At 42.7% G+C, this 14762-nt stretch overlaps 1 long non-coding RNA gene across 1 annotated transcript in view; it reads right to left on the minus strand.

The window, feature by feature from the left end:
• The window catches only part of LOC117284010, a 9989-nt gene extending 7693 nt beyond the window's left edge, over positions 1–2296 (minus strand). Inside the window, exon 1 of the long non-coding RNA XR_004515080.1 lies at positions 2146–2296. This is a non-coding gene — a long non-coding RNA (uncharacterized LOC117284010). The remainder of the gene's footprint in view (positions 1–2145) is intronic.
• Positions 2297–14762: the final 12466 nt, after the last annotated feature.

The raw sequence follows: 14762 nt of genomic DNA on the forward strand, positions 1-14762 counted from the left end.
TATGTTAAATATATGTGTTAAATATTCAGTTGAATGAAGTTTCGTAATTTGAACCTACTACTGCAACCCGTGCCTAGATCAAGAAATAAAACCGGCATCCTGAAGGTCTTGCTTACGCTCTGTGTAATAAAGTAATTTCTCTTGAAGTATTTAGTGAAGTGTACATGTCATACACACTTAGAAATTATTGCTACTACTGTCTCTTCCTCATTCCCAAACAGCCTATTCTACCACCATCACAGCTGTCTTAGTTGGGCTTCTCCTGAGAAAGAATCAATACAAAATATATAAAAAGAGACTTATTATGAATAGTTGATTCACAGGACTTGGAGCCTGAGAATCCCTGTAGTCTGCCATCTGCAGGCTGGAGACCCAGGAGAAATGGTGATGTAGATTCATCCACATCCAATCAATGGCCGGAGAACTAGAAGAGCTGATGATATAATTTCCAATCTGAGAGCCAAAGACCAATGTCTCAGCTTTAAAATAGGAACAGAAAGGGTAGGGGAAAGGGAATAAGGGAAAGGAAAAAAAATATGAGAAAATAAAAAAACGGAAATACAGTTTTTTTAAATGGGGAGGGGAGGGGGGGGTGAAGGGAGGGCAGGGACAAGGGGAAAAATGAGAACCAAGACCTGTCATGTAAAGGTACAAGATCCCAGTAATGAATGTAACTGTACTGTATACCTAGAATGTATGAATAAACTCAATAGAAAGAAAAAAAATAGGAACAGAAAGCAAATTCTTTTTTATTTTTCCCTTTTTTTCCATTCAAGTTTCCAACAGATTGGATGAGACCTGCTCATGCTGGAGAGGGCAATCTGCTTACTCCATCTACCCATCTTGTCCAGAGAAATCTTCACAGTAACACTCAGAATAATGTTTAACTAAATATCTGGCTACCCCCATAGGCCATTAAGTTGACGCATAAAATTAACCATCAGAACAACAAAATCCCACCAAACAAAATCACTGGCACCAGTGGCCAGAGCCTTTAGGAACATCTTGACTTGTCATTACAATGACTTGACCTATATCAAAGTTGTTCCCAAGGGACTATGACGGGCAGATGGAGTGAAACCCAGGGCTCCATCCAGAGGATGCTCTGGAGGATTGACTTACTGACTTCCACATCAGAAAGAAGCCTAGAGGTTATCATATCTGAATGCCTCTTGATATCCAAGTGACACTCTGACTTTGCATCACAGCCATCAAGTTTCAATTTAATCTATCATAGTTCCTGGATGTGCCTAGAATCCTTCCATCAGCATCCACTAATTACGTAGAACTCTGTGATGAATAGATAGTGACAGGAGGGGTCTTCCAGGCAAAACCACAAACCCCAGCAGCCATAGTGGACATGGAGGTGATGGGAGCAATTTTGGAGGGACCAGACAACCCTGTAGCAGATGCTTGCTATTAGGACTGGCTGCTCCACTGGTCTCTGAAAAGAAGGGACAGTTCCACATTACCTTTCAGCAGGATAGCAGATGTCTTCTACATGGGATAAGGTGAGGGCTTATCTTTTCTCCCTCTCTCTCTCAAATTGCAGAATTGTGAACCAGAAAGTGTCTTCTTAGGTATAAATTACACCAATAAAATCCAACTATTCTTTTGGATTCAGAAGGCTTTTTGATTGGGAACCCAGTGAATAGGGAGCCCTAAGGAAGAGTACCCAGCATGTGATGATTTTCCCAGGTGAGATGTTTGGGTCTGATGTAAGAAAGGACATTTCCCTATCAGAGTTGCTCAATTGGAGTGGGCTTCCATGGATAAGGTGACCCCCCTCTGTTGAAAGTGCTCACTTACAGGCACGTGATTACTCAAAGGCACTGTAGAGAAACCTACATTTTGAACGATTGACTTTGTTTACCCTAAAATTCTTTCCCCACTAGGACTCCACATCTGTGAGCTGTCACATCAATCCAGACTCATATATTTAAAGATATGAAGGATCTTGGGGCCATATGGAACCTCAATGACCATATGACCTGAACTTCACCCCAAGGGAACCATAGTAGTCCACAATCCTCCTGTGCATCTTGACCTTCCTCCACCCACCAGACTGGGCTCCATTCCTGGGGGAGTCATTTAAGAATCAGGTGTCCAAAAATGTGCATTGATCAATGAGTCTGGATAACTCACTTGACTTCGCTGAATCTAGGCTTCTTCATCCATGAAGATAGGGAAATACCTTCTGATCCTCAGGACTGCATGAAATATTGGAACCTACCTAGCAGTCACACACACTCAGTTCAGTATGAAGGTCCTTCACTGTCTTTTCTCCTTCCTCCAACACACCCCTCTCTCCCTTCCTATAGTCTTCCTTTTCCCTACCTCTAGAGAAGTCTTTTTTTGCCTGCACAAGACAGCCCTTCACATAGTTATGATCATCTCAATTCTCCCATATCCTTTACCCTAAGCTACATGTTATGCTCTCCAAGGGCACCTTGGCCTCTGCCACTCATTTCTAGAGTCCTACCCTCTCCCCATCACCTACACCTGAGGGAAGTCTCATGATGGCCCTGATGCTCATATATCTTTATTTTCAAAAGAGTTCTCTGTTGATTTTTCAAACAGAAAGGTCATGTTTGTAATCATGCTTGGAAAACTATAAAGCAGTGTGCAAATGGAAGAGATTTATCTCAACATTTGGGCTGACATTCATGACCTTTACTATGTGCCAAAGCAGGGTGGATGTTGTCTCTGCTCTGAAGAAAAGAGAGAAGTTGTGAGCACAATGCTCTGAATCAGGGGAAACTGCCTGGAGTAGGAGAAAAGGAGGAAGAAAGGTGGTTCATTGCAAAGTGAGCTATTTGCATCTGACAATACCTAATAGAGTCCCATGTTGGGGAAAGGCTTCTGTGACATGCCAGCTACTTGGAATTCACTTAGTACTGCTCAATAAATCCCTCTGAAGCCCACAAAAATTAATATAGCGATAGGATTTCTGCCTTTTCCATATACATGAATTCGGTAATAGCCATAATTATTTTGAAGTTATAATAAAGCATGATGTGTTATACCACTAGCTCACTGGCAGTAAGGATGAAGTACAGGGATATCCACGTTCTGCATTCATCATCTCCCCCACTTATTATAGAACAATTCCCCAGGCTGAAAGGCAGAAGGAAGATGCCTCATCCAGCCTTGGTGGAGCTCCTTCCTCAGTGTCATTGCCTGGTTTAAGTGGTCTCAGATTTCCATTCACTGGTGCAGGAGAAGGGCGCAGGTTATCTGCAGAGACAGCCCCACCACTCTCACGGATTGAGTTAGCAATTACATAGTGAGATGGGTGAAAGATGAGTCATTTCCTCCCCACTTCTGTTTTCTATCCTCCATCAGTCCTACTTGCCTGTCAATTGCCAATCTGTGCTCTCTTAGGCCATAGCAGAATGGACCCAAGTGGACAGTTGAACTCATGGGAGCAAGTGTCAGGACAGATACTCAAAAATCTTGTGTTGGGTGCTGAAACTGGGGGATTCTGCAAGGCTAGGGCTGGAGTAGAGTATACAAGTGTGCAGAGGGAAGGAGGCAATGGAAACTGCTTGCAGAGAGAAGAGGAAAACATCAACCACTTCAGATAATCTCCAGAGCAACCCAGGGGTCTGATTCTGCAGGTCCCAGTGCCAACCCTTCCTGGGCATTTGGTTGTAGTTCTTGTCCTTGGCTGGCATGAATTATATCTGTGCCATCCCAACAAATTCTCCTTTATAATTTTATCTAGTATTAAGTGAGTTTCTATTTTGTATCTAAATAACTTTTTAAGGTTTTACTAAAAACTCCACAAGGAGAGAGATTCTTTTTATCTTGCTCCTTGTTATATTTCTATGACTCTGAACAGTGCTTTGCTCATAGAAGGTGCTCAATAAAATCATTGAATGAGTAGGAAAACTAGAATTTGGACCTAATAAGGGACAATCTTTTCCATATAAGCCCAACTGGCCCCAGTTGGGCTTAGGTCATTGCCTCTCATTTAACCCAAGGAGAAACAGCTCCCCAGCAAATATTTCTTCTAAGAGGGTATCCTGTGGTCAAGGTGGAGATCACTCTGGACCAATAGCAGGAAGTTTGCCCTCAGGACCTTACCCCTCAGCCCAGGCCTGCAGAACAGGCCTTCTCCTCATTGAATCATGACTCTTACAAAGCTGGGATTCCTTTGCCTGAGAGCAGGGAGTGGGGAAGCATGGAGAAGGCCCCTTGTCTATTCATCAGCTTGCAGACAGATGAACTACCTCATAACTCAAGATCCCTGGCTCATTTATTTGCTCAACAGAAGCATCCAGCTGGTTGCTAAGGATACCAAGGTGAAGGTGTCAGATGTGAGCCCCGCCCTCAGCAAAGTTGGAGTCTACTGGAGGAGAATCTAGACCCTACGTGTCCCTGAAGTCATTGGAGAAACACGTTCCCGAGTTTGACATGTTTGGCTTCTCCTGCTGTATGTCAAAAGAGAGAGGAAATGGCAGAGGAGTCCCATCTAGGACTCTGCTTTGAAAGGCCTTCCGTTGCCTTCCACTGAGGGGTAATGTGGGGACTTCCATCTATCAGCTTCATGTTCTCCAAGGGACAAAATCAGAAAGCCCACATCACCTGGATGGGTGATGAAAGGGTTTTGGAGATTGTCTTCCCTAAGACAGCAGGGTTTTTGTGATAATTAATTTTTTTGTACTTCAGATTGAACTCAGGGCCTTTGTACTGAGCTTTATCCTTGGCCCTTAAAAGTTTTTTTTTTTTTTCCTTTTACTTTGAGACATGATCTCAGTAAATTGCTAAGTTGCCCAGCTTGATATTGTGATCTACCTACCTCAGCTTGATAGAGTGCCGGGACTGTAGACATGGGCTACCATGCCCAGAGTGATAGTTAATCTTGATTGCCACCTTGATTGATTTGAAGATACCTGGGGAGTTAGCAAAGCATTCTGGGTGTGTCTGTGTGGGTCATAGGGGATGAGCATGGGGCAGGTCTGGTCCCCGGTCTCTTCTTTTTACCTCTATCCCTGTATCTGCACCTGAGCTTCTCTGAGGTTAGCAGCTCTAATGTTTTTGTCTCAGAGTCAGCCATTGACGGAAACTCCTGAAACTGTGAGCCAAAATAAATCTTTCCTCCTTTAAGTTGTGTATATCAGGATTTTTGTCACAGCAACGGAAAGCTGACCAATACAGACAGCAACCGTGAAAATATGTGAAACTCCCCTTGATGTGATGAGGGCAGGAAGAGGCTGTTTTCTGAATGAAGGGTTGTTCCCGTTCTTGTGAGACCATTTTGGCATGATGATTAGGAATCTTATTATTGTGCTCACATTTATCAAAGGCTGGAGGGAGGTCCTCACTGGGTTCAGTCAATTATCTTCTCAAACTGGCCTTATATCTAGAGTGGAGACTCACCGTGAAGAATGAAAGCCAGGTGGAAATTCCCTAGTGCCTCTGAGAATCCTGTTCACCATTTCCCCCTCCCCGTGTTCCCCAGACCTGTCTTTCCTCATCCCCAACATCCACAATCCATTGCTTTCTGTTTACCCCAGCCCATTTGCCTCTCGGCATTCCCTATCCTAGCCAGGTAGATTGGCTAGTCCAATTGCCCTGTCACCAACACTAGTTCTCTTGCTTTACCTTCCTGTCAGTCTATATGGGACAATAGAGTGATTACTACTTTTTCCCTCAGCTCTGTTATGAATTAATATTTTCCCACTCCAGCTAGTCAGAGGGCTATGTGGCAGGGCTTTGGTGATGGCAGCCTTTTGGTGAATAGTGGCAGCTTTAATCCTGAACATTCTTTTCTTCTTTGACACCTTTTCTACCCATGGTTCTTTATTGCCACATTTATCTTCTACCACCTTGGGCTCAGCATCTTCCTCAGAAAGGACATCCTGAACCAGACCACAGCTCATCAGGCCAAAGTTAGTGCTGGTCTTAAACTGAGGACCTATTAGATTCCATCTCTTGTAAAATAGAAACTAGAACACAGGGCTTCCCATTAGTCCATGTGGAGCCTGGAACTAAATGACCACAGATAAGCAGAGAAAGCTAGAGAGAAGCAAGTACACAAAGAGAAGCAGAGATGAAACTTGTCTGACTCCCAATAAATCCCTACTTGTACTTGGGCTACTCAGAATAGAATTCCATTCCAAATAAACACATTTGATGACTAAGGTTTAGCGAGTGACCTCACCTTCTACCTCACAAGTGAGGCTGAAACCATCATATGCAAACTACCCCCAACTTCAGCCTTTTGGCCTGAACGCATATTGTGTTTTTCCTCACTTATTCTCCCTGCACTCCAGGTCAGAGAAAGGTGGGCCCTGCCTCTCTTCCATGCTCACACCCATGCACTCAACTCCATTCCCTATTGCCTCTGGGTCCTTCCTTAAAGCCTATGAATGTGCTAAATGTCATCAGTCTTAAAAACCCAAACACTACGATCCTTCTTTCTCCTTTCTTTTTGTTGCAAAGGAATCTTTTTGTTTTAAAAGACAAGGCAACAACAGAATCATAGAAAGAGTGCAAAACTGAGTAGAGAAAGGAGGATTTGGATTTCAGTTTCACAAAGAAATTAGAGCTGACGTTTAACAAATTCCCTGACTTCTCTGAGTTTGTTTCCTCAGTTGAAAAAAAAAAAATGGTGATGACAAAAATCTCACCCACTTTGCAGTTATTGTGAGGGATTAAATGGGTTAATTTATGAGGTAAAAACTTCTGACACACTGCGGATGTGGCTCAGTGGTAGATCACTTGCCTAGCATGTGTTCAAGTTCTGGGTTCAATCACTAGCATTGGGGAAAACCACCTAATTCATAGAAAATGTTTAATAAATATTAAATTAGAGAAGTCATTTATATCACTGCTTGTGCTTTCTACCTTCCATTTATCCCTCAGTATTTTGCAGCCTGGCTTTGCCATCCCTCCCACCCCCATACATTTTGGTAACTACTCAAATGAAGGTCACCAGTGACTTCCCATGTGTTGCCTCCAGTGTGGTTTCTTTCCTTCTCTGTGCTACTTGCCTTTCTGTAGCAGCTGGGTTTGATACTTCCTGCCTTCTTCGTCCTGGTTTTCCCCCTGCTTCCCTGGTCAGAATAACTCCTGAACACACTTTATCAGTCTTTGTTTGCTCGTATTTCTTCTACGTCTACCTAGTCTTCTCTGTTCTCAATTCACACCGTACTCTTGGATATGATCTCACCACCTCTCATGGTCTCAAATGACACTAGTGAATGAAGACACTAGATTTTTTTTCTCTAGCCCCCACTTCCATTCTGAATTCCTCTCCTACCATCACCACTTGAATGTATGCATATGAAACACACTCATCTATTCCTCCTCTCTGCCATGCAAACTCACCACCGCTTTTGTGTGCCCTACCATCAGGCAACCAGTCACACAAACCAAAACATCAGTCACGTGACTCGTCATACAAACGAAAAAAAAAAAAAAGCCAATGTTCATTTTCTGATTCTCTTCTTGGCCCCATCTGTTACCTTGTAATTGAGTTGTGCAAAAATATTTTTCAAGCCATTTTCCTTATTTGTGTCCTGTGCCACCGTCCTTGTCCAGCCTTCACTGGTTTTTAAATGAGCCTAGTTTTCATGGAGTTTTGCTGAATCGTCCAACTTGTTTCCCACTCAGTCTCAATTCATCACTTATTATTTTCTTCTTAGAAGATTTAACACACACACACACACACACACACACACACACACACACACACACATAGCATTAGCAGTCTGGTCCAAACATTTCCATCCATTTCTGTATTTTTATATTCCCAGAGATGAGTCTCCCCTTCTAGCCACAGTGGACTCCTTTCTTGCCTGTGTCTTTGTTGTCCTTCTGGACTACAGCACTCCCCTAACCCTGCTTTTCTGTTTGGAAATAACTATTCATCTTTTAAAAAAAGTTTTTATTGGTACATTTTAGGTATATGATACAGTTAACACTCATCAATGGAATCTCGTATCTTTACAGGATGTATCTTGGTTATAACTACTCATCTTTATCCTCAATCCAAAGGTCTTCTCTACTGGAAAGCCTTCTATGGCCCACTGTGTCCACATTCTCACTGAGAGGAATACCAGGGTATGTCAGGTCTTCTAATATCTTTTCATTGCTTTCTCTTTCTGGAAAACATTTGCTCTAGATCTTCACAGGGCCATTTTTTTTCATTGGGTTCAACCCAAATGTTAAAAACATCCTTCCTAGTGTAGACTTCATCTTTATTATTCTCTGTTGTCTCTCTCCATCACACAGTCTTGTTTCTCTTTTTTGGCCCTTTTTGTTTTGTAAATCCTGATTTACTAAACCAGTTTAGTTTAGGGTTTTTTTTTTATTTTTATTTTTTTGAATCAGGGTCTCACTATGTAGTTTAGGCTGGTCTTGAACTTGCTATGTAGCCCAGGCTGGCCCTCAGGCAAGTGCTACCATGCCCAGCTAATCCCGATTATCTTATATGGCCAGTTAAGCTCCCTGGAAAGCAAATTCTTGCACAACATATGTTGAAGAGGACACTTGGAAGCATTACCAGTGGGAGGAGGGGATGGGGACAGAAATAAGTATGGGAAGAAGTTGATCTTCCATGCATTATCGATGATAATCTTGGGCAACTACACAGGAAACTCTGGAGATAAAACATCTTCGGTTGAAATGAAGTGGCCGGGTTTTGGTACCCCAGCTCCATCAGTCATCTCAGCATGACCTTGGGCAAGGCAGCTTTCGGCATCTAACTGCAGAGGTTCCTCCCAGATTCTATAGTGCTTTCACTCACTTCTGCATTTTGCCCTAATTTCTTTTAAATGTCTGAAGCTAAGAATAGATACAAAAAGCACAAAGAAACCCCCTAATTTGAGGGGGGAATTAATTAGAACTGTGGCTTCCTTCTTACAACAATTATTTGAGGCTCTTGGCTTCGGGACTTTCTTTCAAGTCCCTTATCTCTTCTCACTTCATCTCTGGCCTCCAGCCAAAGTGAAGAGAAGACAAATAAGACCTGGGCTCCACTCCAACCCACTGCCCCTCAGGCCTGGCCCTGAAGTCTGACGCCAGCTCCTTCCTTAGCTGAAAGTCCCAGAAGCCTAGAGTCTGGTTTTGAGGAGATCAGCAGGAAGGGAAAAGTAAGAGAACTGGCAAGCGAAAGTCCCACTCCACAAAATTCTCTTTTCTCTCCCTCCCTCCCTGACAGATGGAGTCAATAAGGATTATACTCCAACTCTGAGTGGTTACAGTACTTATTGGAAAAGGGAGGGAGGAGAAAATCCTTTTTTCTTCTTCCCCCTTCAAAGCTGATGAGAAATCAGCAAAGCTCTGTGCAGCAGCTCTCAGCCGTCTTCCTCTTTTCTCATCTCTGGCACATTTGGCCTCTCTCAATCTGTATCACATGTGCTTCTGAATACCTTCGTTGTTATTCTCCAGTCCCTGTTTCACTTCGGAGCCTCCAGAGGAGTGTGTCAGATGACGTCCCAAGGGTGAGCTCACAGGCAGGGGACTTCTCAGTGACTTAGGCAGGATGAGAGAGGAGGCTGAGCCCAGGGCAGGACAATGAGAGGCACCAGGCTGGATTGTTTGGCTGCCATGGTAAACTCATGTCCCTGGATCTCCTTGAGCCATGCTAACTTTTTAGTAGATAGCCCCAGCACGAGGCTAGGCTCTGCAGGTACTGCGTTTTACACACACACACACACACACACACACACACCACTTATAGAAATGCAAAGACATTGATGAGCATTTTTTTTTCCCTGAATGTTGGATAGAACTTTTAGAGGAGATTGCATTGTACCTCGAATGCCAAAACTTCCCAAGTATCTCCTTTTGTTATCTCTCTACTTGTTCTCCAAGTTCTCTCTTCTGATAGCAGCTACTTCATCAATCTTATGCTTATTTTTCTCTCCTCCAAGCCCCTTCCAGCTATGTGATCATCAGTCTCCTACTCACATAATCTCTCACCATCAAGGTTTTTTTTGGGTATATGTTTATTTATTTTTTGCTGATTCTCTACCAAATGTATTATCTTTAATATCATTTTCTCCCTTCACAAGTTTATTACATTTCTTTGAGATATAAGCGTTATTGCACTTTTGTTTTGGGGGTTTTTTTTTTTGTTTTTTTTTTTTTTTTGTACCAGGGATTGAACTTGTGCTTGCAAGGCGGGTGCTGGAACCACTCAGATAAATCCCTGGCCCGCATTATTGTACTTTTAAAAGTTATTGTTTTTCAAAAGTTGAAATATACAGGTTAAATGCTAAGGACAGTGTGCTTGAAAAGTTTGGGTTTGGTTTGGTTTTGATATAGCAAAAAAGAAAGATGGAGTGCGTGTGTGTGTGTGTGTGTGTGTGTGTGTGTGTGTGTGTCTTTTAAAATTTTTTTCTGAGTACAGTTTAGATATACGTAGTGATTACATTCATCATGGGAAATGTCTACCTGTACATGATACATCTTGATTACTGTTTTTTCCCATTCTCCTTCCCTCCCTTCTCTTCCTTATTTATAAAGCTTTGTTTCCATTTCACCCTTCTTTTCTAATTTTTTTCTTTTCCCTTCCTTCCTTTCCTCCTCCCTCCTCCCTGGTTTCTCTTTCCTTTTGAACAATTTCTTCCATTTCATAATGCCTATTATACATTTTAGTCCTTATTTATACTTTCACTTTCTCATACCAAAGAGGCAATATGATATTTACATGTGCATGTCTGATTTATTTCACTTGGGTACAGTCTCAAGGTGCATCCATTTACCTAGAAATATCTCATTTATCCATCTTTATGGCTGAATAGTGCTCCATTGTATAAAAATAAACCACATAATTTTTTATCCACCCATCAGTCAATGGACAAGATTTAGCTATTACAAACTGTGCTGCTGTAAACGTGGGTGTGTGTATATCACTGTGGTATGATTTTTTTTTTTGATTTTTTTTTTTTTTTTTTTTTTTTTTTTTTTTTTTTTTTTTTTTGGTCCCGGGGATCGACTCGGGTCCTTGCACTTGTGAGGCAGGCAGCAGAGCCACTGAGCTAAATCCCTGGCCTGGTGGTATGATGTTTTCAATTATTTTGGGAAGATACCCAAAAGGGGAACAGCTGAGTCAAATGGGACCCCTAATCCTAGTTTTTGGAAGAACCTCCACAGTGATTTCCACAATGGTTGCACCAGTCTGTACTCCCACCAACAGTGGAGCAGTCTTTCTTTTCCCCCTCCCCCTACCAGCATTTGTTGTTGATTGATTTCTTGATATTAGTCATTCTTTCTGGAGTGAGATGGAATCTCAGCCTTGTTTTAATTTGCAACTCTCTAATGATCAGTGATGTAGACTATTTTTTCATATAATTATTTGTTATTTGTATTTCTTTATCTGAGAAGTATGTATCTAAATCCAATGCCCATTTTTGGATTAGGCCTTCAAATTTGAGGAGCCTGATTTTTTTCATGTTTTATATGATCTAGATATTAGTCCTTTGTCTGAGGAACAACTGGCTAAGCTTTTTATCACTCTGTGGGTTGTGTTTTCACTCTGTTTCCGGTTTCTTTTGCTGTGCAAAAGCTTTTTAATAAGATGAGATCCCAGTTGTTGATTCTTCATAGTATTTCTTGTGTGATCAAGGTTTTGTTCATGAAGACTGCCTACAGCTGTGTCCTCAAGTGTTCTACCTATTCTCTCTTCCAGCAGATTTAGTGTTTGTTTTAATATTTAGATCTTTGATCCATTTTGATCTTAGTTTAGTGCATGGTGAGAAACATAGGTCTAGTTTTAGTCTTTGGCATGTAGAAAGCAAGATTTTCTAGCACCACTTTTTAAAGAGGCTATCTTTCCTCCAGTGAGAATATTTGGCCTTTTTGTCAAAGATGAGGTGGTGGACTGTGTTTGGGGCTGTTTCAAGTCAGGGATTCTGATTCCCCCTGCCTTGCCCTTGTTACTAAGAATTGTTTTGAATGACACTCGGGGAAGCCAAAGGGAGTCCAAGAGCAAACTTAACTGAGCCTGATACTTGGCCTTGAGGAACAAAATCATTCTTCCTGATAAAGAGGCAGGGTCCTAGGTTTTGAAGGCCTGCAAAGCCTTAGATTCAAAGTGTCCCCTCTATTTCCTGACTGCTCATCAGGCTTCTCCTGCTCCATCCTAAGAAAAGTCTTTAGATTTGGAATTAGAAAAGTAAATTTGAGTCTCTCTTCCACTACTTTTTGCTATGGCATCTGGGACAGAAAAAAAGTTTCTTGGGGTGGAATTTCACTTGATATTCCCTTTGAGTTTGACTTGGGTCACAGTGGAGACAGTAGTGACCCAGAAGATGCTTGGATGAGGTGGGAGACATTGTGAGTAGGAAAGGCAAAATAGACACAGCTCTTGCCAAGGATCCATCGTGCAAGAAGAGCCAGGAGGTGAAAGTAGAGTGGGATGGAGATAGACAGGCTACTGGAGAGACTAGGGGAGTGGGTCACACCAGATCACATCCCACACTACCATGAAGGCACCAGAAATAGGCACCCTCAGCTCTACTGTCTGTGAGCAAGAGATAGATGGATTAGCTTGGGGCTTGCCAACCTAGCAGGAATACCAATAAAGGCAGGAAGAAATCTCCCCTCAACCCTTTTCTATCCAGTGGCTCCTGTACAGGTTTGGACAATTGTGGGTAGGATACTGGAAACCTAATTAGCCTGAACACCTTGAGCTGTTGGTCTATGCTATGTGGACCCATATGTTACACACTTATGACTACATGGTCTCAAGGTACTCTTGTGTGAGAGTTCTCATTCCCCTCTTAATGGAAGCTCATAGGTGGCTTGGATTGTCTTCCTGCATTGGACTAGGAACCCTGAGGACAGAATGGGAAAATTCATGGAGCATAGAGAGCTCTAGTACTGGGTGCCTTTGCCCCATCCCCTGCTGCCTGGTTGTGTCACTGTGTCTGTACATCTCTTAAAACAATAATACGGTTTATCTGTGACTACAAGAAGCTGAAGAAGAGGACTGACCCACTTGTCAAATGAGAGGCTCTCAATTGATACTTCTGTGTGTTTCTTTCCCCTTATCTAACGTCCCCATCTAGTTTTTCCTTCACCACCTGTTTAAACCTATGCCGAGTAAAGATTCAATGTTAACATGCTAACAATTAGTAAGCCTTATATCAAGTTTCCACTGGAAAAAAACACGAATGGAAGGTATATTTTTGCAGTAGTCTAAAGCTGGTGTTTCCCATTCCCATCCCAGAAATATTTTCATTTGAGCCTGCCCTGTTGCTGTAAGGTGAAGAGCATAGTCCAGTAAAAGGAATTCCAGGATTCAGTGACAGGAAGGAGAAACAAGTTTTCAGTTGGTAATATTTGTCACACTAGTGCCTGGCTTCACCATAGGCACCTTTGACAGCTACACTGGCCCTGATAGGAAATATACCCTAGAGATCAGAAGCTCAGACTTTCTGGGCTTAAGCAGAACTGCCTCAAAAACTAGGTAATAAAGACAGGGGTATAGAATGCTGTGACAAAAAGAACACAGGATAGAGTCAACAGGCCTGCTTTCTATTCAGGCCACTCTATGGGTCTTAATTGCCTCATTTTAAAAAATAGAACTGAAGAAGGTCTTCTAGATCACTTTCCATACCAACCATCTATGGTCACGAAGGATGTGAGCGGAGATCTGTGGGAACTTTGTCAAGAATGTAACAGAAGATCCCTGGTGCTGGACTGAGAGCTTGAAGAACCAGGAGTGGATGTCTGGATCCTCTGGAATTTAATTTACCCTTCATGGAACACCAGATAAACCATGCCAGTGTTGGAGAAGGAACACCAGGCACTGGGGGCCTCCAGAGCATGGAGTGTCAGATTTCTCAAAAGTTTCTTCTTTTGGCACACTATCCTGGGGAGCTAATAGCAATGGCCTGAGAGATGCATTTAGAAAAAACTTCAAGAAAAGGTAGAGATCTGAATAGTAGTCATCACCCAGTGAAGGAAGAGTGATGGATATTGAAACCATCAGCAAGGGGCCCAAGGAGAACTTCTGGAGGGCTGGAGGTGCTCCGTATCACAACAGGAGGTGGTTACATAGGTGTACAGATGTATCCACATATATCATGCTGTCTGTTGAGATTTGTGTGTCCTACTGTACATAAACTGCAACTCAAGAAAAGAGATCAACAAAGAGAGATCAGAAATGGTCCGATAGTCCCAAGCTAGGAAGAGTAGGACCAGAAATAGTGCCAGGGGGAACAGAAAGCGGGGGGTGGGGGATTACAAGGAAAGAGCTAGACAGATAAGCGAGGGGAACCTGAGAATGTGGACATGAGAAAGACGCAGAGACAGCATAACCAGGAAAGGGAAGCTGGGGAGAAGAACAAACAATAACCACAAATATCTGTGGCATGGTCAGAGGGAGCAGGCAGCCTGACCTGAGACATCCTGAGATGTGCCAGTTGACCTCATCAGGACCCTTGAAAACACCTTCCTGCCTTTCAAGGATGATAATCCTGAGGGGCACTGTTATATAGTGGGATTAGGTGACACAGAACAGGCTTTTGCCAAGCTGCATGGCTAATGTTGGTAGCCACACAGGGTGACAGGGAGGGTTTTCTGATATTTGTCCATCCTGACACTCCACCTCTTGCATTAATTCTGGGGAGGACAGGGGTTCTCAATGAAGTTTCCGGCCTCCACTGCTCAGAGGAACCAAGCTCATCTAACATTTCCAGCTTGCATATGGCTGAAATGTGACATGTGTCACTTAGAGCCAGGCTGACATTGGTGCACAGTATTAATATTAAGCTCTAAGCGGCTTCTGTGTGTTATCC

This window comes from Fukomys damarensis, unplaced genomic scaffold (assembly GCF_012274545.1).
Source record: "Fukomys damarensis isolate Sample0158 unplaced genomic scaffold, DMR_v1.0_HiC HiC_scaffold_33, whole genome shotgun sequence".
NCBI classification, from domain to species: Eukaryota; Metazoa; Chordata; class Mammalia; order Rodentia; family Bathyergidae; genus Fukomys; species Fukomys damarensis.